The 26,827-nt window shown below is 32.7% G+C and overlaps 1 non-coding gene across 1 annotated transcript; it reads left to right on the plus strand.

Moving 5' to 3' along the window:
* Positions 1 to 18,186: 18,186 nt before the first annotated feature.
* On the plus strand, positions 18,187 to 18,259 carry Trnar-ucg. Its single transcript has one exon. It is a non-coding gene; the product is annotated as a tRNA-Arg (tRNA).
* The last annotated feature ends 8,568 nt before the right edge of the window (positions 18,260 to 26,827 follow it).

The following is a 26,827-nucleotide window of genomic DNA, read 5'->3' on the forward strand; positions in this document are numbered from 1 at the left end:
AAACAAATTAATCACTGACAAGACATGATGTTTTTAATGTGATATTTATAAGTACATAATATAGTATATATTATTATACCTATTTGTCGTAGGTATATTGATAAAGGGTCGCGGAAGAATTCTAATCAATACCCGCGGCCCCATCATTAAAGCGGCTCGACGGAACACAGTGGAGTTTTAGTCGGTAAGAATCCGACATAACCCACGGCTCCTTCCCCGGGGGCCGTGGGTATCTTTGGAAGATTTCCCCACTATAAAAAAAAAGTATATTGATAAAACCGTGGTAATTAAATTTGGTAAGTTGATTGATTGATTAAAAATCGATGTTAAACGGTAGATTGCCAATCGACTTAATATACAATTTAATCGTCTGGTTTTATTGACATTGTAACAGTACAATGTTATTGCCAGTACAGTGTTATTCCAAAAAATTTAGGTTATTTATATTATTTAGCCATGAACGAAGTTTGCAGCAAGAAACGTCGAGCGTTGATTGGTTTATAATTTTTTATTCGAAATTTGAAGAACAATATACATAAATGATCGACTAATCAAACAAAATAACGAAATCATACGGAACCCATACAAATTATAGAAAACTCACTTAGCTGTATTTATTGTTCGTCGAACAAAAGCCTGAACGTGAAAATGGCGAAGCTTTGCAGCGACGTTGTAAGGACTATGAATGAATAATTCTCTAGAGTTTATGCTTCATTTCATATTCACCATAACTGAGCAAAATAGTTTAAAATGAAATTTATCTTTTAATATTTCTCTCTGCCTTTTACTGCGGTTTTGTATCCGTGAAGGTGTTATTGCGATACTAGATTTTTTGGAAATTCTGTTACATGAGGGAATAATTCCTTACCTATCATAATAATTAGGCAGGTAAAAATCTTCAAATTTTTGACGTGCTTCTGACCCTTTATGAAAAAAAGAGTGTGTGTACCGAGCACACGTGTTAGAAGTGAAACTACTTGGCAAGATTCAAAGATACCGTCAAATTGTCGCCTTACTCCATGACGTGACGTTATTGCTATGACGCTCTCTCAACGCGCCTAAAGAAGTTTCGCTTCAAAAAGATTTTCATATGTTTTTGACACTTCAATTATATTTCAACCTAAACTTTTATAACAGAATTCCTCTTAATGTTAAAGAGTTTAGTAGTTCTAAATTTAAAACTTTTATAAAAAATGTACTAGTTCAGAGAGCGTACTACAGTATTCAGGAATATATGGACGATAAAAACCCATGGAGGGTTGTCGCGTAAAAACCACAGGACAGTTCTTTGGCAAATTACTATAATATATGATGTTACATGTTGTATTTTGTAAAATTAAATTGTAAAACTGACATGATTAAAAAGAGCAACAGCTATGGAGTTTCTTGCCGGTTCTTCTCCGTAGATACTGCTTTCCGAATCGGTGGTAAACAATGACCTATTATACTAGTAGAGGCGGCATACGCCAACATAATTGCACTAAAAAACAGCGTAATTAATACATACCTACTTACTAACGCATTATCACCAATAATAATAATAATAATAAGGGCGTAGGGATGTGACGACCCCATCGCCCACGGTTGGAATATCTGTTGTCTACGTGACAACAGATATTCCACCCGTGCAATCAGTCAACCCGCAGGACACCTTGTGGCGGGGTGTCGGGGAGTAGCGACCCCGCGGGAACCGAGTGTTCCCGGGGGAGGCCCCTGTCTTCATCTCCGGCTTGCCTTCACCGGCCGGTCGGAGTGAAGCCTGACGAGGACAGGACCCCCACCTCTGGCTTGCCTTAACCGGCCGGCCAGAGTGGAGTCGCGAGAGCTTTTAGCTCGAAGGGTGGATGCGAAGCGTAAGTGGCGAGTGGGCACGTGATGCTGGACCCTCAGGGAGCGCGTGATCGTAGTTTAAAGTCCAGGGACGCCTCTCCACCCTTAGCTGCTCACAATATGTTGCCCCCTTGTCGCACTATTGCAGCGACTTATTTCGGGGGCCCATACAGTGAGAGGGCGAGTCACCACCTGCCAACAAATTTTTACTTCCCTTAAGTAGAAAGGCAGGTGCCATAGTTTCCATAGTCCCCAATGCCAGTCCATGTAGCATCCCATTCCATAGCCCGGTTTATTTTGCTTCCATTTCTCACAATAGTCCTACATCGGCCGCGGACTGCCTAGGGCTGTATCTCTATAGTGCAGTCATGGGCAGGCTGCGGCTGGTGTCCCACAACACATTAAAATTCTCGAAAGGGCCTCTGCGTGTTGGATCCGTGTCCCCACGTAAGCCTTCAAAAGATCCGGGTACCGTCCTTCTGGTGGTACCCGAGTATTATGGAAATGAGAAACATAATAATAATAAAAACATTTATTGACAATAAAACACACCACACAGATACAAAAAACAAACATAATTAAAAAAGAAAACAAAAAAAACCAATAGAACTTAAAAACTAATAAAACTTACTTAAAACAAAACAAATAAAATAATATAAAAAACCTTATAACTAAACTTAAAAAATGTAACTAAAAAAAAAAATACAGTACAATACAGTTGTTCTCTCTTTCACTCTCACACCCGAGACATAATACATGTCTCACTCATGTACTTCGTAAGAACAACTGCCGATTAAAATATAAAAAGAACGTCCAGCTACGACGCTGAATGGTGCGTGACTAAGTGAAACTCGGGCACTTAGCTGAGTTTTTTCTTGCCAAAATAGAGAGCGGGTAACGTATCTGGCTCTTTTATATAATAGGTATCATAGGTGGTAAATGTTAAAAATATGTACCTAATGATGTTTCAAAAGTGCTTCTAGAAGAAGTCTAATTGAATAAATAAATGTTTGAGTTTGAGTTTAAAACTATTATTACAATTTACACTTAGTCGACAAATGGGCTCCCTAATTTGACTCCAGATTTAAAAGATACCTCATACACGAAAATAATATCACTATTTCAGTCTGACTTCCAGGAAATTTCATGTTTGTTTTCAATCTAGACACGCGGCAGCGTGTCAAGCCGAGTTCAAGCGAAGAGAACTGGCGAGCAGCAGCCGTGTGTATATTTACACGAACCATTTCGAGCCACTTTTCACCCCCTTATAACTCAAAAACTATTTAAGTTATATAAACCAAATTTGGTACATATCAAGAGGACCTCAAGATAAACAAGAACCTTAAATTTCATAAATACAGATTAAACAGTTGCGTAGATATTAATATCCAAAAATCGCAATTTTTAAGACTGACTGACTTATAGACATATACAAAACCTAACCCACTTCCAGATGACCTAGAAAGTTCAAATTTTGTAATCAACTAGGTAATAGTGAGTGTACAAAGGAAAAAATCAGAAAATACTGAATTTATTTGTATTTAATTTTTTTTTCAATGACATTAATTTTGTTTGTATGGAAAAATGGAAAAGTTTAAAAAAAAAGAAAATAGTATATTCACCTTACTAGTCTTAAAAAATAGATCAAAACTAATCAGTGGCCGAAAAAAATTTTGAAATCCATCAATAAATGACTGAGATATAGATTATTGAAGTTTACATATTTTAGTACGAAACATCTGTAGATTCGAAGCGCCTCTGACATCACACTCACTCGCGCTAGTATCGCTTGGGCGGATTACTTCGATTGCATGATTTCTTTATTCAAAACTGTTATTAAACGTAAAATAAAAGAAAATTTTAATAAAAATATTGCCTTTATTGCTCATACAGTTAAAAATAATATATAATTTTACATATTCACATTTATTTATTCTTTATTTATGAGTGTTTAGTTTAGTTTTAATTTCAGTGTAAAAAAATAAAATCTTTATTTTGCTTTAAACATGGTATTCAATGGTTCAGCCAATACAAGCATGCAAAAATAATTACCATAAATGGTGTAGGTAATGGAAGAAGGCTTCGTCGAAGGTCGAAATGATTTAATTTGCGTAATATTAATATGAGTGAAACATCTTTAGGCGCGTTTAGAGTAAAATTTCAAGATCGCGTCATGGCAATACCGTAACGTCATGGAGTAAGGCGACGATTCTTCTACAACGATCTTTGCATTTTGGTAATAGTGTGTGTACAAATTCACGCTGGATGTTTAGAAAATCATGTAATCTTTTAAACAGAAAACGAGTTTAAAAAATTGCAGATAATGACGGGGCAATGTGCGCTGACATTCATAACATACAAGAAAATATAGAAAATAATACTAAACAAACCATACAGAGAAACCGCAAGAAAAAAAAATCGTATATAAAAAGTATTATATTTATAAAGTAAATCAAATTTGCAGAGTAATTTTCTGTACAAAAAGTAATGATATCCCACCAAAAACATAAATGTAAAAATTGGAGCCGAGTTCAATCGTTGACTTAATTTGCCAAAAAAAGAAATGAGATCTAAATGTGTGCCAAGTTCTTCAGACAGTCCAGAAATTTATTTACAAAGATGTATTAAGTTATTAGGTTGACTGAAAACTCAATTGTTTTATTTTCCCTTAGAGAACAATGTTTATTCCAAAATATAACTTTTTTAATTTGAATAATATAATTATTTTCACAAAGCAAACAACTAATGACCTATTGAACCCCATAATTTGATGAGGCTAGTTTTACATAGGTACTGTTTATATTTTGTGAGGTTCTAAAAACTAGCCTCATCAAATTATGGGGTTCAATAGGTTATTAGTTGTTTGCTTTGTGAAAATAATTATATTATTCAAATTAAAAAAGTTATATTTTGGAATAAACATTGTTCTCTAAGGGAAAATAAAACAATTGAGTTTTCAGTCAACCTAAGAACTTAATACATCTTTGTAAATAAATTTCTGGACTGTCTGAAGAACTTGGCACACATTTAGATCTCATTTCTTTTTTTGGCAAATTAAGTCAACGATTGAACTCGGCTCCAATTTTTACATTTATGTTTTTGGTGGGATACAGTAAACATGCAGCGCAGTTGCAAACAACTACATCGATGACGTCACACAACCCATGTTAAACATTTCTATCGAAATCGAAAATTCTAGAACATTCTCAGGCAATGACGTCATACCTTTTAGTTTTATTGGAAGTTCGTTTTAATTTAAATGACTGCTGAGAAATAGATGAATGAAATGATTTCCTGTTGCACGATAATTTCTGAAAAATAAAAAAAATATTTCAGAAACGTTTTTTAATGACCGTTCGTATTAGTGGAATTCATTTATTAACAACTTAATTATTAAGTACCTATTTTAAGTAGATCGTACCACACTGTACGTATATATTAGTTTAAAACTATTTAACTGAAATTGCTGAATTACGATTTTTTTAAACTATGATATTTATTTTTTCTTTGATTAAAAATTAATAGAATTTACTTCAGCATAGTCTTTTCTTTACATATTGTTCTTTGTTCTTGTTGAAATATTATAAATATTAAAGATATATTAATATTTAAGCATATTAAACACAACATCAATCAACCTATAGCTATGCACAAAATATTCGTATATTTTTTTTATTTTACACATTTGAATTCAAAACCTCTAACATCGATCAATAAGATTTTCGGGGTTAAATTTTCAGTACCAGTAGGTACGTTGAAAGGTAAATTTTAACTAAGGTTCGAGCGTCATTTTTCCGGTAAAAAAACCGACAAAGCGTATTCGAGTCTATGCTTTCAGTGCAGTTCTAAATATAGTTAACTAGGATTTTTAGTGGAAATTTTACGAATGTGTAACATTTTTAAATATTTTAAGTGCTATGATGCATTGCGTTTACATACCTAGCTAATATCACAGGTAATTCACTCATACGTGTTATTCAAGTATTGTATTAAATACAATATTGCACTTTTTATTAGTATCTACAGATAAGCTATGATTTTTACAGGTTACTTAATAATTTAGAGTTCTTAATATATAAACGAATAATGTAATAAATAATACATAAAGAAGAGAAACTTATGTTGATCACTCAAAACGAAATGCGAATAAAAAACGACTTCAAGGGCTCAGAACTCGATCGTACGTAAAATCGCTTTATAGAAGCAAAACAAAATGGATACCCGATTCCAAAAATGCGCAATAAATCCAATACAAAAACTGAAATCTGTAAGACCCCAAATGTATCCCGCATTCCGTTCAAAGACATTCCGTCATTCGTAACATTCAAGGTTCGACACGTTCAGTCGCCAAACTCATGCAATCGATTCCAGACCTTCGCGCCGCTAGTCAAAGTGTGAATGGAGCGAAAATGGTGTGCAAGAATTCGCATTGATATACGTACGATGTGGTAGAGTGAACGATCTTTTCCGCGAAGTCACAAAGTCGTAGTAACAAAAAGAATATTCAGATTCTTCGCTGTATGATCTGAACACATGGAGAGAAATTGAATTCACTGTCAATAAAGCCTTTACAACTCGCTACAAGGGAATTAAAGTTTGCACACACATGTTATTATGTTTGAGATGTCTAGGATGGTAATATGTAGCGTTGTTTGAAAAGAGTTTTTATTTTGGATTTTAATAAATATCTTACAACTACGTTTTACTTGAAGAATTAAATTTTCTTCGTGTTAAAGGTAAGGCTAATCTTGTAATCCTTTTCATAACTTCATTAAATTAGTTTTTCATTCATTTAAATTTTTCTTTAAGCAATCTAAACATATTTTTAAATTATTTATCGAGCTAAAAAGATAACTATGTAGTTTGTAAAAATTGTGTTATCTCATACTATTACAATCTAGCAAGCTAGGTTTAATTATCTGTGAAAATTAAAAGAAATTATCCACAAAGCACAGCAGTAATTTGCATCAGCTTCACGTTCCCAAGCGTAAAAGGTTTTATAATAATGTATATTAAGGTTTACAGCGTTTTATGTGCTAAGAAGTTAATGACTCATTCGGTATATTTCTTCTAAAAATAGGCTTCTCTACTTTTGTGTAACCCCATGTATATTCCGTCAAATTGGCCAAACGACATCTTTACCAACATTTTTGAATTGGACTTTAATATAATCTGGCTAGAGGTCATATTTACATCAAAAATCGACGTGGGCAATGTTGGCAACAAGTGCAGATAACTTTACCCGCCCTCAAAAACAGACAAAAAATGAATAAAATGTTGAAGAATAATGAAATTTTCTACAGCAATATATGCACATGGTCTAAGAAAAATAAAACCAGTCGTAGTTTTTTGTAATAAAAATCTAAACATAATAGAACTAGTGAATTGTGTGTTTCTTAACAATAATTATTATAAGCATTGACTATTCTATTACTGTTAATTTAATATGATTCTCAAAAAATATGACAACTCAATTACCGCTTTACGATACAAATACACTTATATATACTTATATACACGTCTTTTTTTAGAATAAAAATACACACTGCAAATAAACGGTACTTTAGATGCATTACTTTGTACTTTGTCTAAACGAGGCGCCCGTGCCCGGCCAAACTGGTTTTACACAATAGCCAGATCGAATTCTAAAAGAAAGAGATAGGTAGTCAAAGAAAGGGAAAGATAGGGTTGAAAACAATACATAGATTTATAATAATAAACTATGATTTTGATTTTAATAATGAACCATGACTTAGACATTTTTTATAATAGGTTACACTTTGCTATCTGACTGTACTTTTGATAAAAATATTTAACTAATAAATATTATAGTACTAAAACGAAATCGGGGGCTTCCACCACGGGGGCAAAACACACTGGGGGCGTAACCTACGGACCCGAAACGACGAGCACAACACAGCTACATTCCCCTTTTTATTTTACGTTACATATAAAAATTTGTTGAATAAAACACAAGGGCGATTTGTCAAAAACGTCGTATATTGCACAAAGTAAAAGCCCGGCTGCCTAGCATTTTTCACACGTACGCGATCATGAATTCAATAAGCATCCTCTAAGAAAATATTATGACACTTGGAACATCGGAACGTTGACGACAAATCGGTGTTATACCACTTGCTTGTAAATCTGGAATGTCGTGTGTAGAAATGTTAGGGAATTTGAGGTATTGTTTTGATAAAAATTAAATGGATGGATGATGTGACATTTTTTTTAAATATGATACGGATATGTTCTTGTAATCTATGCTAATATTATTAAGCTAAAGAGTTTGTTTGTTTGAACGCGCTGATCTCGGGAACTACTGGTCCGATTTGAAAATTTATTTCGGTGTTAGATTGCTTATTCATCGAGGAAGGCTATTGGCCTCATCTCGCTAAGACCAACAGGAGAATTTATTAATTTCTCAATTTAATAAGGTTTAATGAGTAAAATAATATACCTGCTCGCTACTTAATAATACTGTTGTGAGATTTATGTCTGGTGGTAATAATATTGTTCTATTTAGCATTTCTGTCATTTAAAACGACAAATAATGAACATGAATGAATAAGATCATAGTCGTCAAGATACCAGCTCTAAGTGTAACATAATTACATATATAGGTACGAGTCATATTATGTTTATTTTTCATGGAACATAATAATATTGTAATGAAATCTGCCAAATCACCGATTATGAAAACCAAATATTACAAACGTGAACGTAAACAACATTTCACCAAATATTACAATACCATATGACTGTTATATTATTTAAATTAATTCAGCAGAATTTGGACGAATATTTTCGCAAACATACCAGGACTACGTGTTTCAACTGCCAACTACCTGATGATATTGGTATTGATTAGTTGAAAGGTCACATATGGACTTTACACTTTGGTGTCACTACATCCTACTAATATTATAAACTAGCTGCACCCCGTGGTTTCACCCGCGTGGCTCCGCTTCTGTTGGTCTTGGCGTGATGATAATAATCTATAGCCTTCCTCGATAAATGAGCTATCCAACACCGAAACAATTTTTCTAAAGCAGTTCCTGAGATTAGCGCTTTCAAACAAACAAACAAACAAAACTCTTCAGCTTTATAATATTAGTATAGATGCGAAAGTTTGTGAGGACGCTTAAAACACGCTTGTTGGTTACATTTATTTATTTATTTATCACGTAGAGTTAGTTTTATATTCCATTTTAGTTCTCACTCCAAACAGGCGATAATTATATTTGATATTTTGCTATCGGCTGTCGAATTGTGCAATAACCAAATAATATGCGAAATTGTTTGCATTCGTCGTTATTTGATAACATTTTAATGTTATTATTTGGCGGGAAAATATTGTATTCTAAATATTTGATACTTGACTTATATTTATTTCATCATTAAATAATACCTAATTATAATCGCTATTAATAACTAAATTAAAATTCTTATAAAATATGAAAAATGTTAATTTCAGGTAATATTTGTGAATGAAACTAGCATGTAATTATAAATCTACTTATACTAATTTTATAAAGCTCTGCGCTAATCTCAGGAAGTACTAGTCCAATTTGAAAATTTTTTTTAGTGTTAGATAGCCCATTTATCGAGGAAGGCTATACGCTATAAATCATCACGCTAAGACCAACAGGAGCTTAGCAATGCAGGTAAAACCGCGGGACACATCTAGTAGAAATATATGTTTATTCATCAGTCTGTGAGTTCCGACTTCTCGTCGTATTTTTATATGTTAAACTATAATAATTACTATAGAGAAAAGGCTGAGCTCGGAGCACAGCCTTTTCTGACATGAATATTTATTATCTAAGTAAAAGTGGCACATATTAAATATGTTATTTTGGGTCAAAAAATTTTATCTGGGGGCATGGTAGTGCCCCCGCCAAGACGAGCCAAGCGAACAAGCGAAGCGCACGGGCACTACCTACCTTTTCTCGAAGCGCTTCGACGTTTTTTTGAACCCTCATAACTTGGGTTTGGATTATGCTAGATCAACAAAATTTTCGGGATATATTGTCAATAGCGGACTTATTGAACATATTAAGTTTTAATTACATAAGCTTTTATACTTGATTTTATTTATATCTAAAAAACGCTAATTTCGTCACTGACTCACTGATGATCATCAAAATTCTTAAGGTATTTCCTAATGTCCTAGAAAGCTGAAATTTTGTATGTAAGCTAGTATTAGCACACAAACAACAAAAAAAATGTAAAACTTGTAACTTTCATCCCCCAACCCCTTAAACTAGGGGAAGGGAGTTTGTATGAGACCTGTAATTTTAAATTAAATTTTCATGACGCTAGAGGTCTAGATATATATATGTATAGGTACTCCTTGTTAAAAAAAATTAAAACTTTAATCGACATATAAAATTTTGTTACAAACAACTTACAAAAAGAAATGAAATCCCACCAAAAACATTTTCATGTAAAATGTTGCCAAGACGAGCCCATATGACTCGCACTGTCAAAAAGTCATCAGATCTCATGTAGAGCGAAGCTTCTAATACTACACGCCCTAACTCTACAAGGCCTAACTTCACAAACTCTACACCTTAGTCAAAATATGTGGTTTGGCCGTTCGTTACTACAAGAACTATTGTATAACACAAAAGTAATGAACAGTGAATTAATTTTTCACCTTACACCGATGTGAATGTAGCGAAATGGCCAAGCCACATATTTTGACTAAGGTGTAGAGTTTGTGAAGTTAGGCCTTGTAGAGTTAGGGCGTGTAGTGTTAGAAGCTTGGCTCTAATTGAGATCTGATAACTTTTTGACAGTACGAGTCATATGGGCTCGTCTTGGCAACATTTTACATGAAAATGTTTTTGGTGAGATTTTATTTACTACTAGCTGTGCCACGCGGTTTTACCCGTATTTCTCCGCTCTTGATGGTCTTAGCGTAATTATATTATAAAGCCTGCCTTCCTCGATAAATGGGTTATCTAACACTGAAATAATTTTCCAAATCGGACCAGTAGTTCCTGGGATTAGCGCGTTCAAACAAACAAACAAACTCTTCAGCTATACAGGGTGTCCCACTGTTGGTAAACTAAGCTCAAAGGAGATTATAGTTTTGCATACGCTGAGTACGTAAAAAATACTTATAAAATTCCAGACGCTTTTTTTTTCAAATAGATGAATTCTTAAAACTCTATGTGTACACCCCTAACAAGCAACCCGCCCATTTTTCTCACCAGCACGTGAGCTATCGTTTAAGATTATGTTTTCATAGACAAAATGCTCACATTAGAGAAGCGGTATATGACGGCTGCGCGAAGCTAGAGCAGAAAACATGGATTTTCAGGAAAAATTTAGCAAACAATTTTTGACGTAATTTTGTTGTTTAAGTATTTTTTACGTGATCAGTATATGCAAAACTACAAGTCCCTTGACGCTTAGTATACCAATAGTGGGACACCCTGTATAATACTAACAAATTAAGCCGTAATTTAATACTATAAATATATATTTTGTTTCCATCGATTATGAATATGAGTACAATTTCGATATTGTACACCAGCATTTTATTAAATTCCTAAGCAGCTATAAAAAGGGAATTTCATAAATTGCTTTTAACATAACTTCGTAATACATTTAAAGTAGTAAAGAGCGTCGGAATCTAATTTATCCGCCGTGTGTCTTGACGAATTGAATATTGAAAAGGGTCGCTCAACTCAATTCAATGAGCGAAAGTCACGTGGTGAATAAAGTGGGGCATGTGTGCATGCATATGGGGATACTTTGAACTCATTTAGGTAGTTCGCGCTTTGTAAAAGCCTTGTTAAAACATTTTTGTGTTTTTTGTTCCCGCCTTGTGTTTTAAGGTATTGTTGTGTATTTTTTGGAAAACAAAACTTAATGATCGGGCTGAAGTTGTCACTACTATCATCTAGCTCATGTATGTATATTGTATGTAGTTCGTATTACGTACATAATATTATATTTTACGAAATATTTCGTATGTCATGTCTATAATATCATGTCGTCTATAATTACAAATTCTTCTTAGTAATACAAGGATTGAAATGTTCAATTACAATGAAGTACTTTCTTTTGTTCCATTTTCCACGAAGTTTTAAAATTTGGAGATTGATTACTCTGCCACAGATTACTCATTACATACTTAGCTATGTTTCGTATTCTTCTTTAAATACGTTATTAATACAGATTTTGATCAACCATTTCTTATAGTTACAATTAAAACAACCTGACAATTGTTCAATGTTACAGAAAAATGTTCTTCTAACTTTATTTAAAGAGCACTAAAATAAATACTAGAAGTTATTCGCGGGTTCGCAGGTGCACTGAAAGTTGCTGGAACAGCTTATTTGTACAATTATGAGCTCCCATTGTATCGCGATGTTTGGGGAAAGATATATTTTTAGAAATTTAAGATTTTAACGGATTTTAAACGTGATTTATTTATACCATTATTACCCCGACGTTTCGCACACTTTGCGGCGAGGGTGACCACGAGAAGACGTCTCGCCTTTATAATCTTTAATTTCTAAAATAATGCTCGCTTAAAATCAAATGAGGGATATTTTTGATTAAAAAAAACATTAGGTTATACGTTTTATAAACATGCAGCATTCACAGTACTCATTAGGTACCATAGTTTCATTAGAAGCACATAAAGATTGTTATTTATTGTTAACTATATTATTTAAAACAGACCTAATAATTCTTATTCTAATCATAAATTACTTCCGGCAAGTAGGATATAAATCTACAATGTGAACGTATCTAAAATACAGCCATCATAGACTGATCACTACTGTTTTTAACCGACTTCAAAAAAAAGGAGGAGGTTATCAATTCGGCCGGTATATTTTTTTTTTTTTTTTTTTATGTATGTACACCGATTACTCCGAGGTTTCTGAACCGATTTACGTGATTCTTTTTATGTTCGATGCGGGATGGTGTCGAATTGGTCCCATAAAAATTTTATTCGGATAGGCCCAGTAGTTTTTATTTTATGAGCATTTTTGTGTGTAGGTATTTGTAAATTTTGCAAGTGCAAGTTTGAAGTCGGTTGTTTTTAACGCAGTTAACTATCACTTGTTGTATGAATTTGATAACAGACTGGATCAATCTAATTTACCTTTTAAAAGTGTATAAGAAGCGATTTGATATTGTAGATCGTTGAAAAAAATGTTCAGCTACAACGTGCTACGCTAAATCCGTAGCAAGTGTTACGTAGCACCTTTGCTACGTGAGTCTACGCTGTACGTTTGTTAGTCAAATACATTACAGTGTATACGACAGTGACATGATAAGTATATAGATTTAATAATATGTAAAATTCTTCTCGAATTTAATATGTAAACTATTGATATTTTTGATCGTTATAATTATGGATGGATAGATAAGAAATTAGAGGTAATAAACAGTGAAAGAGCAATTTACCATATAATATTATTGAACCTATTTTTATATGACAAAAAATGTGGAGTGTTCACAGACAAATATTTATTAATAAAATCTGCCATTAAATATAAACATAAATGAAGTTTTATTTAGAACTCAATCTAAACGATGCCAGCTTGTATAAAACGTATAACAATAATAATTAATGTCTACTGTAATGGCGTTGTTCAAATACGTGGGTAATGTATGTCCGAATAATTGAGGTTTAACTAAACCGAATATAAGGCCCGATCTACACTACAAATTAGAAACACTAATTAGGATGAGGGTTCAATGACATGTTCGTGTTCTCGCCTGTGTGTATGAGCTTAGGGTTTGAATTTGGGCGACACTATTCAAAAAATAACATTTTAACACATGAAAATGCTCTATTATCATGTATAATATTATTGTACTTAGAAAGTATATATAGTAGAAAGTGAATAATATTATTGTACTTAGTAATTATATAATAATTAAAAAATGTATCTTATCTTCTTTTAAAGGAATTTTGTTATATACGTATACTCTATACAGGGATAATAATATTAAAGAATACATCTAACCTGATAATAATTGTCTCTACACATACCACACATTTAGATCACTCCTCTGCGTACCTTTTAAATTAATTATTAATAACGGTAGTTCATTCCCCTGTGTATATCCTAAATTAATTATTATTATCAATCATGTAATATCACACAAACATCTAATAAACCAATAAACAAAATAGCACTACATTCGAATTTATAAATCACAATACAATTATTACACAACACGAGATTTACGAATCAACATAATAACACAATGAATTAAATAAAAAGCTTAACATTCACGATTTTTGCGGTATTAGTACCGATAAACGTATTATATTAACCGGCCCGGTTTAATTGCAATAATCCGATCAAACAGAGATTCAATTACAACTTAAAATTAGTTTATTTTGCGTATGCCTGGATTATTGTGAAATGAATACATGGATAGTTTAATCGTGTATTAATGGTGTATTTTTGTGTACAAAATTTATTTATTTATAACACTTCATGCTAGTTAATAATACAAATTACTTAAAACTAAAACTTATAGCTAAACTAGCACAGAGGGCGGCCTTATCACTAAAGAGTGATCTCTTCCAGGCAACCCACTGTGTGAAGTAATAAAGAAGGAGGTAGGTCAGAAGTACACAACTACATAAAGAATAAAAACATTCACTTGTATATCCATACATATTACTAATCCATATAAATACATACCTACTCATTAATACAATTATTTTTAACAAAAAATATTTTTATATTTACAATTTTTTTTTATTAATACCTTTAGTACATATTTTCCAGACATTTCCCACACTTTGCAACGAGCGTTTTCTCTCCATAAGCACCTCAGCATCCTCATACTTCAAGGAATATTATAAAAAAAAGAATTATCGAAATCGCTTCAGCCGTTCTCTAGTTATGCGCTTAACAACACATATTATATAGATTTTTATATTATAGAAGACTAGCTGTGCTCCGTGGTTTTACCCGTAGAGCTCCGCTCCTGTTAGTCTTAGCGAGATGATATTATATAGCCTTCCTAGCCTTCCTCGATAAATGGGCTATCTAACACCGAAAGAATTTTTCAAATCGGACCAGTATCACCGAAAGAATTTCCGAGATTAGCGAATTCAAACAAACAAACAAACTCTTCAGCTTTATAATTATATTAAGTATAGATGAAGACACATTAGCGTGCGTGTGTGTGTATAATAATTGTAAGTAAAAAGATGTTGTGTGTGTAAGTGAATAATGTCTAAATATACTGTATAAAGTGTGATTGATGTCGTACCAACATTGCTTTATTTTGTTAATGTATTTCATAAGTAACAAAGTCTAAGCCTTTTAACATTAATGCGTTCCAATGTAATATAGGCATTTCGTTATATGTTTTCTTCTTAATTTATACGGAAACTAATCTACTATAAAAAAATCAGCCGGGTTTTCTTTCCTGACGCTATAACTCGTTGGAAAGGTCTCGGGCTCTTTTTTATAGCAAAGAAAAGGTGTCTCTGGTGGCGAAACGGAGTTCGCCGGATTCGCTAGTTACTACTAAAAGTCTCGTTTCCATTTAGGGCTGATTTTTCAATCGTTGGTTAAAACTTATTCATCGAATAACGTATTAAACTACCATTTCAAAAATGTATTCTTATTGTCCGTATTTGACAGTTTACAGGTGACATTTTAAAATGTTCGTGTAATACTTTATTGGACGGATAAATTTTAACCAAGGATTGAAAAATCGGCCCTTAATATATTGTAGAATCCGTCTAATAAAAACAATTAAAATAAAAAGAAACAAAACATACATCCAGTACCAATTTTGTTTTAATATTAGCGAAAATTTTAATCTTTTAAGATCAAATTATGAAGTGATAAAATTGTGACCCCAATTAACCCGTTAAAATATTAAAATTATATTATCTTGATTGATGGATCGCGAACTTAAACCAATTATTTGTTAATCAAAAGTTTCGGAGAAATTTTATCTCTTTAAATGGTTGCTTGGGATCTGTATTTTTTGGTGTAATTAATTAATATTGGCGTAACGGCTGTTTAATTGGGATATTATAATTCCAATGTAACAAAAAAGGACCGAGCGAACGTTTCAGAAGTGAAACTTCTTTGGCAGGATTAAAAAATTCCAAAATCCTCGCTTTGCTCCATGACGTGACGGTATTGCAATGTCGCGACCTTGAAATTGTACTCTCAATGCGCCTAAAAAATTTCACTTCAATATTATATTTTTTTGTTTAATTCATTTCTGAGTCACTTACTGCGATATTTTCTCTTAGAAATACAATTTATTGTTTTTCTAAGAGAAAATCCATACTAATATTATAAATGCGAAAGTAACTCTGTATGTCTGTCTGTCTGTTACTCAATCACGCCTAAACTACTGAACCAATTTGCATGAAATTTGGTATGGAGATATTTTGATACCCGAGAAAGGACATAGGCTACCTTTTATTGCGAAATATGTACCACGGGCGAAGCCGGGGCGGACGACTAGTATTAATATACATATATTAAAAGTCATACTTTCAGTAAATTACGGATTAGTCTTTCGCATTTTGTTTTATTCAGTTTAATATAATTATGTAAAGCTTTTAGTTGTAATAAAATAATGAAGAAACGTGATTTAATGTTATATTCTCGTCACACTGTTTATTATTAAATCTAAAATGGCTGAATAATCGCAATACCTGACAGTTTTATGAGATTTACGTGTATGAATATGAAATTATATACTTAGGTATATTTATTAATCCTTCATGTTTTGGAGTTCTACGTAATTTCGAACTCTAAATATACACAGAACTACGTAGGTACTTTTAGACCGTCAAATACGAAGAATGCGTTAAACTGTATGCAGTATGTTGGAAAACACTTTACTTAAGGCGCTGCCCTGAGCAAGCATTTCATTCCACTCACACACACACGCCGCGCCACAGCTGCAGCCCGACGCCATACGCGAATCATTACGAACGGGCCTCGGCCGGTAGTGTCGGTACACAGGCGTTCACGCAGACGTGCGTACGTTTTTGGTTTGGGAATAAGAATTTGCGATTTACACGAAATCTATTGATTGGACTAAAAAATAACACAGTATTATCTTAGTATGTTGCTTGTAGAATTATTTGCCGAAAAAACAGAATGATTGCATGTAGTTTAGTATGGTTTTTAAGCATCAAAAGATTTTTTTAGAGGTACCTTTGAGATTTTTGTATTGTGTTTTCAACACACTATCTAACTAGTTTATCTCCTGAAGAATATCATATATTTATCTGAGATTTTTTACTGCAGATAATCATAATATACTTTAAAGCATTATAATTTAGCAGTAAACTCGCGTTTTACTCTACTAGTCACCTTAAACTGATTGTAATCTCTCCATAATTAATGCTATAATATGATTAATGTTCACGATCACAATTAATCGATTTTATCAGTTTTAAGATAATAACTAAAATATGAAACAAATAGTAATATAACTTCGTACAATACGTAGTAGAACACATATTTATACAATTGACATTGGGGTACAAAACGTATCTGTGACACCAGTGTAAAGCTTCACCTAGAGCTTTAAAAGCCTCACATACAGAAAAACAATGCTAATAATAGTCTAAGATAATTGTTTAGTAGGTACTTAAATACACAAAGGTTTAAGGAGTCTTATTGGCCTTTATTGACTTTATCTGTATGAAAAAATAGTAGGTAGATAGATAAATTTTATAGCCGCAGCAATAATATTTGCAGCGCTTTGAATTGAATTTTGTCCCAAATCAATGGATTGGGCTATCTTTTATTGCATAGTTTTTTTATGATTTATGATTTTTATGGTTTTTGTTACTATGTAAAAATATATATTTTGACAAACTCTTTTGTAAATTTAAATACAGTGAAAGAAATAACATAGATATTATGGAATTTATAAGCAAGCCATCACGCGATTTCGTAACGTGAAGACAAGCGAAGCCACGGGCGAATACTAGTTTCTAATAACAAATATAAACTATTTTGGCTTTATTTACCACCATTTTTTTTTATTTATATTTAAAAAAAACGTTCAGTATGTCATGACAAAGATCACAGATGGCAGATCGCCTACTTGTCCAAGAAGTAAATCGATAAGTAATCATAATGTTAAACGCATTTGTCCCATACCCCACAAGGGTACACGGGACATTTTCTGATACTCATAATTTCAATAAATAAGAGAGATTTTATCATTCCTAATTATTATCAATTCGTGGTAAAATAACAGCATCAGCATTTTCATTTTCTTATATGCTAGAAAAATGAAGAATATCAGATTTTCTGGTAAGGAGGTTAAAAAAACAATGTAATCGTTAAATTCAAACTCATGCATGTCGACCGTGTGGCCTAATGGATAAGGCGTCGGACTTCGGATCCGAAGATTGCAGGTTCGAGTCCTGTCACGGTCGAAATTGACTTTTTTTGTTATTTTTTAATATAAAAATTTTAATATTTTTAATTTGAAAATAATAAATATTACATTTAATGGTATCTACTAATAGACTATAATTTCTATTCAAATTATTTAAATCTATTGTTTCTGTTTGCTAAACGAATTTACGGTAATTACAACATACAAAAAAATAAATAAGACGTTTTATATAGTATTGATTTAAATAATGAGTTTACCTTAAATATTTTCAGGATTCCTTAACAATTTCAATGCCCATTAACAACTTACAGAACTTACATAGAAGAGAAACATATTTTAATTTATTTGTAGCATTTGTTTTTTCCATGTCAGTTAATTTGCAACCTTGTAATATTGTAACGAAGCTTTTCAAAAGAGTCAATTTAATATTTTCTTGCTGCACTCCGAGTCGTTTATTAAAAACGAGCCATTCAGTACTGTGATGGAAAAAGTCTTAGAAATAAAGTGTTTATTTTCTTTTTTAAAATTACCAACGTATTATTTTGATCTACATTTTACATAAAACGATTTTAATTTATTTTTAACTAGCTTTGCGTCCGTGGCTTCGCCCGCTTTGTCTAATATCTAATAAATTATATACTTAAACCTTCCTCTTTAATCACTCTTATCTTTTAAAAAAACAGCATCAACACCCGTTGGTTAGTTTTAAAGGTTTAAGTATACATAGGGACATCTTTATGTCGGACAGAGAAAGCGACTTTATTTTATACTATGTAGTGAAGTAGAATCTAGCTTGACTAATAGTAGGAAAGACATATATAAACAATTCAGTGAGAGAAAAAAATTGAATTTATTGATAAGAATTCTCTTTACTTAAAGAAATCATGTAATTATATTCCTATTAAATGTGTTATCGTTTATTTATTATAACATTTTCTTTGAAAAAAGTCTACATAATATTCAGAATAGATAAATGGCACAAATAATCAATATATACTATTAATTCAAGCGTAACACTATAATCTTTACCACCTTTTGAATCCTTTCAATGTTTTCACGTAAAGACCAATATATCTTGACCCCTATCTCACTATTATATGCCTCGTAATTTCCATAATACTATAGAGTAGCAGGGGGAGTGGTAGGTCAATATAACTGGTCATATAAATAATAGCGTGACCCATAGGAACGGCCCATTTGATGTAACTTATTGCCTCGATGTATGAACAACATTTTAGGCGTGTTGTTATTGAATAGAATTATTTTGAATTGTTACTGGATTGCATGAATTAACATTTTAATATTTTCTCCATTGAAGATATACTTACAAGTATTTATGGGACGCCTCCATCTAAACTATTATTATAACTAGCTTACCGCCCGCGGCTTCGCCCGCTTTGTCTAAAACCTAATAAATTATATACTAAAACCTTCCTCTTGAATCACTCTATCTATTAAAAAACCGCATCAAAATCCGTTGCGTAGTTTTAAAAGATTTAAGCATACAAAGGGACATAGGGACAGAGAAAGCGACTTTGTTTTATACTATGTAGTGATATGATAAAGACATAATAATATGTTTGAACGTGCTAATCTCAGAAACTACTGGTCCGATTTGCGGTTTTAGATAGCTACAGTAGCCTGTGTCATCACAGACAGGACACGCAGGAGTAAAGCCATGTGTGTGGAACCGCAGGGCGCACCTAGTCGACATAACCCACGGCTCCTTCCCCGGGGGCCGTGGGTATCTTTGGAAGATTTCCCCACTATAAAAAATAAAAAGGGCGCACCTAGTACTTTTATATGGAACAACAAAACTCACTTAAATCACCAATACCTGTATAATATGTGGATTAAAAAAAAGTGGACGGAGGGACAAGTTTTTTCACTTTTCATTTTGTAAACTAATATAAATTTAATTCAAAGCAACGGTAATTTTAATTCTATAAAAACTCATTAAACTAATGTTATATTAGACGAACTAACAGTAGGGGAGACCGGGTTTGGTTGTCTCACGGGTTGGTTGTCACAGCGGTCTTAACACAAAACTGAACTATCGAATTATTTTCTGAAACGTGTTATGGGGCTCGTTGTCACAAATTTTCGGGGGCTGGTTGTCACATGTCAAACAGCCCCCTGTATGCGAGCTGACTTTATTTGCGTTTTGAGGTTGTTTGTTTCAGCCGTTAATTTTTAATCAACACCGGAAAATCACCCTAACAAACCTACTGGAAGTCCATATATCCTTGATGACTCTATTTTGACTCACGTTTATTATTATTTGCTAAAATAATTGTGATTCTTAATATTCAGACTGAAATAAAGTCTACGGTTTCATTTGGTTAAGAGTTCTTAATTAAAAACTATTCCTTAAAATTATAAGACCAAAAAGTGACTTTCTATTTATAAATTGCCTGTTAATTAGTATGTGACTACCTACCCTAGGCATTGTGACAACCATCCCTGACCCGGGGTTATAAGTCACATTTTTCTCTAGAGTTTAGAGTGAAAATACAAAATATTTCTACAACTGATAATATAATACAAAAATACGTTTATTTATTTTGTAACAGAATAATTACACTATCGTTTGGTATACAAATATCATTCCAAAACAACGTATTTTGGAAGTTGCATAAAAAAAGTTAAAAATGTGACTTTCATCCCCGCTCTCCCCTAAGTGATCTAGACATTCAATTCATAAATATATTCTTGTTTGTAAATTTACATAATAATAAACTGAAACTATACTTACCTTAAAATCTGACAGCCAACTATAATTTAATCATCAAGCCTGCAACCCCAAAACTTGTTTATTTAAATTGAACCATAAGACATAGTTATAGAGTTTAGTTTATTGTATCACACCTTTACATATGGTAACTTTGATTGATGAGGTGAAGCATAAGTTTCACTAATTTCTTGTGCAAACAAACGTGTTTCGATTATGAAGTTTATTAATGAAAATTTGTTACTTCTTGTTTGTGTTAACTAATCTAAATTAAGTATAATATGTAGATAATATTATGTCATCTATTGTTTGACTGCCGTCGTTTGAATACAATAGTTAACTTGATCGTCCATTTGACTAGTAAGGAGTAAGTATATAATATTATTCTTCAATCAGTAGGAAGGACAATGTTACAAAAAGCAGGACTAATTTATTTTTAAACTAGCAAACCGGGCGAATTCCGTTTCGACACCATAGACACATTTTCTTTGCTATAAACCTCACGGAGCCCGAGACCTTTCCAACGAATGCAAAACCGTAGAAATCGGTTGGTGCGTTCTGGAGTTATAGCGTCAGGAAGGAAAACCCGACTTATTTTTATACATATAGTAGAAAATTACCTTTTTGGTAGAGCAGTCTATTACAGTCATACCAATACTAGCTGTGCTCCGCGTTTTCACTCGTGTGGCTCCGCTCCTGGCTCCTGTTGGTCTTAGCGTGATGATATATAGCCTTTCTCGATGGATATCTAATACCGAAATATTTTTTCAAATTGGACCAGTCGTTCCTGAGATTAGTGCGTTCAAACAAACAATCTCTTCAGCTTTATAATATGGGTATAGATAAAAATATATAGATTATTATATTCGCGAAAGTATATAAGTCTGAATATTAAGACGGATCTCTCTTGATTTAACCTATATTCACAGGAATATAGGTTAAATCAAGAGCTACAGAAATACTTGATTTTGGCTGCGGTTCCGCAGGCGAAACCGAGCGACACAACAAGTATATTATGTAACTAGTATATCCAAGATATTATCAACTGCACTTGTAATTTACTTGACCTGGATCTACGGGAACTCATCTGTAAGTCCACCAACTAATTTAATCAGAATATAAGGCAAGTTTACTCCAGTTGCTTATGATCCTAAGCTAAAGATAGTGGGAGATATGAAGTTTCCTCTCTTAATAAAATTGGTGTGTACTATCCTAACTCTTAACTAATATTATAACTGCGAACGTAATTCTATCCGTCTGTCTGTCTTGTCTCTTCTTTTAGGTCTAAAAACTGAACCTGACTGAAATGGTACACAGTTTGAGACTTGAGGAGGGGAATTGGATAGGTTTTATCCCACGATAAGTGGATAAAGTTTACCTTTGACTACACGGGCGAAGCCGCGTGCGAATTGCTAGTAACTTATATGTGCATATTTTTAGCATATTTATTTAGTATACAGTACACTCTTCCTAGTGAAATATTTGAGTTCTGTAGGCCCACATGCTGCAGATACTTTGAAATTCTGAATCGTGATTGATTCAAAAATAAAAATGGCTTCACGCTGACTGTACTTTATATATTTCTATCCACTATTGTATACATTTCAATATATTCATTTTACAGCTTACAGTTAAAACAACAAATGCAATGGTGAGATATGAAAAAAATGTTTATAAAAAAATGGTTGTAGCAAAAGGATTATAGATTTCCAATATATTTTAATATATTTTAATACCTTTTAAGCGGACTCATGTTGATGTAATTTCACTTATTTCGATGACATTTTAGTTATTTTGAAATTAAAATTGCGTATGGCACCTATTTTACAACGAAAAAAACGTCTTGCAATAAAAAATTTATGTCTGATGGATCTATCTAAAGGCAAAAGATTAAAAATTACGCATTAAAAAATGACTTTAAATTAAGGATATTTTCCTGTGCAGATAAGATGCGCACTAATAAACGCAACCACTGCGGCCAGCCAGACAGCCCGGACTCTAACCGAAATAGCAAGAGAAACAGTATATCAAAAACCCAACTATACTAAAATGACTTTTTTTAAAACGTTGCTAGCTCCCGTACCAATAGTCTACTCCATAATATAGGGTTATGATATATCTTGTTAATACATACGAATGTCTGTTTGTTGTTAACGCCTGAAGCATAAAACTGCCTTGATTAAATAAATAAATAGGTAGAATGAATCTTCGACAAAATGTAAAATAAAACTTTACTGTAAAATAGGAGATGGAGGATAGATGTTACAAAATTATATGAAATGCGAGTGGAAACTACATAAAATAAATAAAACAAATAATCGATTTTTACTCCACAATTTTAAACCGTAAAGGGAATATTCTAGAAGTCTCGAGAAAAAGAAATTCGACATGCTTGAACAAGTTACTAAGCTAAATTAGCCGAGCTTTCGATCCTAACTTGGCTGGACTTAATCAAACTTATTTGCACCTTTAATATCCTGAGGGTACTCTTCTAAATTATGTCGCAAGACTTTGTGGTGTGGGTTTCTGTGAGCGGATTTAAATGCAATTAGCTGTGATTCTTCAAGATGAGTTTTGCAGAACCGGTTCACGCTGCCGTAGACAATATTTTCGAAACTAAAGAACTAACGACCGAAGAAAATGTATTTTTATTGGCATTTCATACTATGTAATCGAATCTATCTAGTAAAAAAATACTCAGCGTTCAGCTCATCACTACATAGTATAAAACAAAGTCGCTTTCTCTGTCCCTATGTCCCTTCGTATGCTTAAATCTTTAAAACTACGCAACCGATTTCGATGCGGTTTTTTAATAGATAGAGTGATTCAAGAGGAAGGTTTTAGTATATCATTTATTAGTTTTTAGGCTTAACTATATAATATGAATAACACTCAACGAAAAAAAAAATATATCGCGTAGTTGTGACATTCATAAATGTAGGTTCTCTTTACAAAATTAGTACGGGTTTTAATTATACCCAAGTATTTTTCAACATAATTATTTTAGAGGAACTGTTTAGAGTAAATTAAATTAACACCTTTACTTGAGCGTCCGACCGTGTTAATTTCAAATCAGCTTACAAGGGTACTCTGAAATGTTTAAACCAAAAATAAAATATGCAAGCCTAAAGCGTAGATGCACTGACGAATCCAATTTTGTAAATGGCGGTAGTAAGAATGCAAGCACACATTCTACATTTGATATACCTTTACTACATAACCAGTGCATTCGGTTGTTTCAACTACATTGCATACATTGCTTGCTGTGTACCAACTTCACTATGTTTCCAGATAATGTTTTAGAACTAACGCAGCAATGTACTGAAACTAACTTGATAAAAATTGTACGGATTTGAAGCTCGTTCGGTGTATAGTTTCATGCCTCCGTTACATAGACGAATGAACAACGGCTATTGGAATTAACTACATATTTCATCGTTTCATGTGTTATGATAGCCTGATTTATGTTCAAATATGTAGTTTAAGCACTATCTTTGAGAATATATTTCTGTAACGGTGAAGTGAAAAAACGCAAGCTCAATAAGGTGAGAGGTTTGGCGTGGAAGCTTTTAGTGTAAATTTTGCTGAGAATTGAAAGTGGCTGGATCTTTTAACATGCTGTGCTGTGCTTTGTACAGGTTACTGTAGAGTATAATTTACTTTTACTTATACTTATTGTTTCATATGAGTAAATATAGGACATAACCCGTGTCACCAACAGTATTGAATACATTTTTGTAGAATGTTGACCACTTGATTTCAATTATGCCTTACTGTATAGCATATATGGCTCTCATATAAAAAAATCTATTAAAAATAAATGATGATGGTGGTTTTATATTTTTTCTTGTGTTTTTAATTGAAGCTAATAAGAATAAGTAGTATTTCAGTTTGTTGCAATTTTTCCTTTACTTTTGATTTATTCCATTTATTGACTATGACTGTGTTATAATTACAGTAATCCAAAAGTAATAATGCGCATAGAAATCTTCGTCACTGTTCGGCAACTGTCATATTCCCGGAGCGTCCGAAGATGATATCTATATGGAGTGGTTAAATGCATTTTCTTCATGCATAATTTAGTCAAATTATATGTTTTGTGCTAAAAGAGATTAATATGTATTTGTAAGTAACGATTTTGTTTCGATAATTCCTTGTAAGTAAATTTGCGAGTATAACCCCACGATTGTGAATATATCTTTGTTGGATTGATTTACTTGGAAAATTTTATAGTACTTTTAAAGTGTCTTACTGAAACTGGTGTAATGATGGAAGAAAAGAAGGTTAAATAACACAAAATTTATATTGTATAAAATATGGTTTTCAAACACAGGTTTATATATTTAAACCATATAAATCTAATCATTAAAATCTCAGTTCAAAAGTATTTACAGTGCAATCATTCTTCAATATTATGACAATTACAAAAAAATAAAAATAAAAACAATCAAAATCAGGGATTATCTTTATTTCTGACATTTTACCTACATCGGAACTTTCATTATGCTCTTCTTCATTTTCACTTTCCCTACTGCCATCACCTGTGTAAATCATTTCATCGATTAATTCAATTCACCTTTAAAAACAAAACCAAGAGGCAAGAAGGGTATGTAATAGCAGCTCTATATAATTCCACACAGAGAGAACACGTGCAATCACCACCAATATTTAAAGACGACTGACGTATTTTTGAGTTTTTTGACTGACAGGCTACCGTCACCTACCGCCCGATTTGTTTTTGATTGTGTATGACCGTGAATTGACTTCTATTTCTTTTGAACAAGGTGTAAAATGCAAGTGTGTTGTTTAGGGCTCTTACGATTCAATGATTCGAGTGTCTTCGGAAATACGACAATTAGCGAAGATTTGCATGCGCATTATTACTTTTGGATTACTGTATATTTAATAATAAAGCATGTAAAAACGGCTTTGTCAAAATAATGAGTACTATTTTTAAGCTATTGCTGATTGCATAGCTTCTATCGCGGGCCTTGAGCGCGGGGACCGAATCGAGAAATTCCGTAACGAAAAAACCTCACACTCCCCACTCCGACGGGCGGAGGTGTGGCTTGAAGGCATAGCATGCAATAGCTTTACCGCGGCAGTCCCCGAGTGCCACACGTCGTTTTTTTATTTATATTGTCTCTCTCTCTGAAACATTATTCACATATTTGTGAAATACCTTTTGGAAGGATAAATACGGCATTCGTCATTTCCTAATTTAATTTTGTGTCAGAACATCTACTGATCAATCCTTACAAATTTTGTAAATGCGAAAGTAACTCTGTCTGTCTGTCTGTTACTCAATCACGCCTAAACTACTGAACCAATTTGCATGAAATTTGGTATGGAGATATTTTGATACCCGAGAAAGGACACAGGCTACCTTTTATTGCGAAATATGTACCACGGGTGAAGCCGGGGTGGACCACTAGTGTAATATAAGTTATGATAGATAAAACAAAAGAGGAACACCGTAAATTTATATAAAATATTGATAGGCTTTTATGATAAGAGAATGTATTACATAATGAAGCTTCGAAATTTCCACTGAACAAAGATAATATGCGAATCTTATTTCATTCACATGAATACGAGATGAGGAATTATTTGACGGAATATTTTTTTTTTAATTCCAGATAAAATAATATTTTATGTTATGTTATTGTTTTATGATGAGCCATTTTATTTGATAACAAGTTAACTGAATGAATACCAACTCCTGCTAGCCTATTTTCAACCTCCTACTTTTGTAAAAAACGTGTAATTTTGTAAGGGTGTTATAAATAATAATAATAAATTCTTTATTTGACAACAAAAAAATATACATGTACATGCAATTATGGGATAACTTACATATAAGTAAAACATAAA

Source organism: Colias croceus, chromosome 19, assembly GCF_905220415.1.
Source record: "Colias croceus chromosome 19, ilColCroc2.1".
In the NCBI taxonomy this organism is placed as follows: Eukaryota; Metazoa; Arthropoda; class Insecta; order Lepidoptera; family Pieridae; genus Colias; species Colias croceus.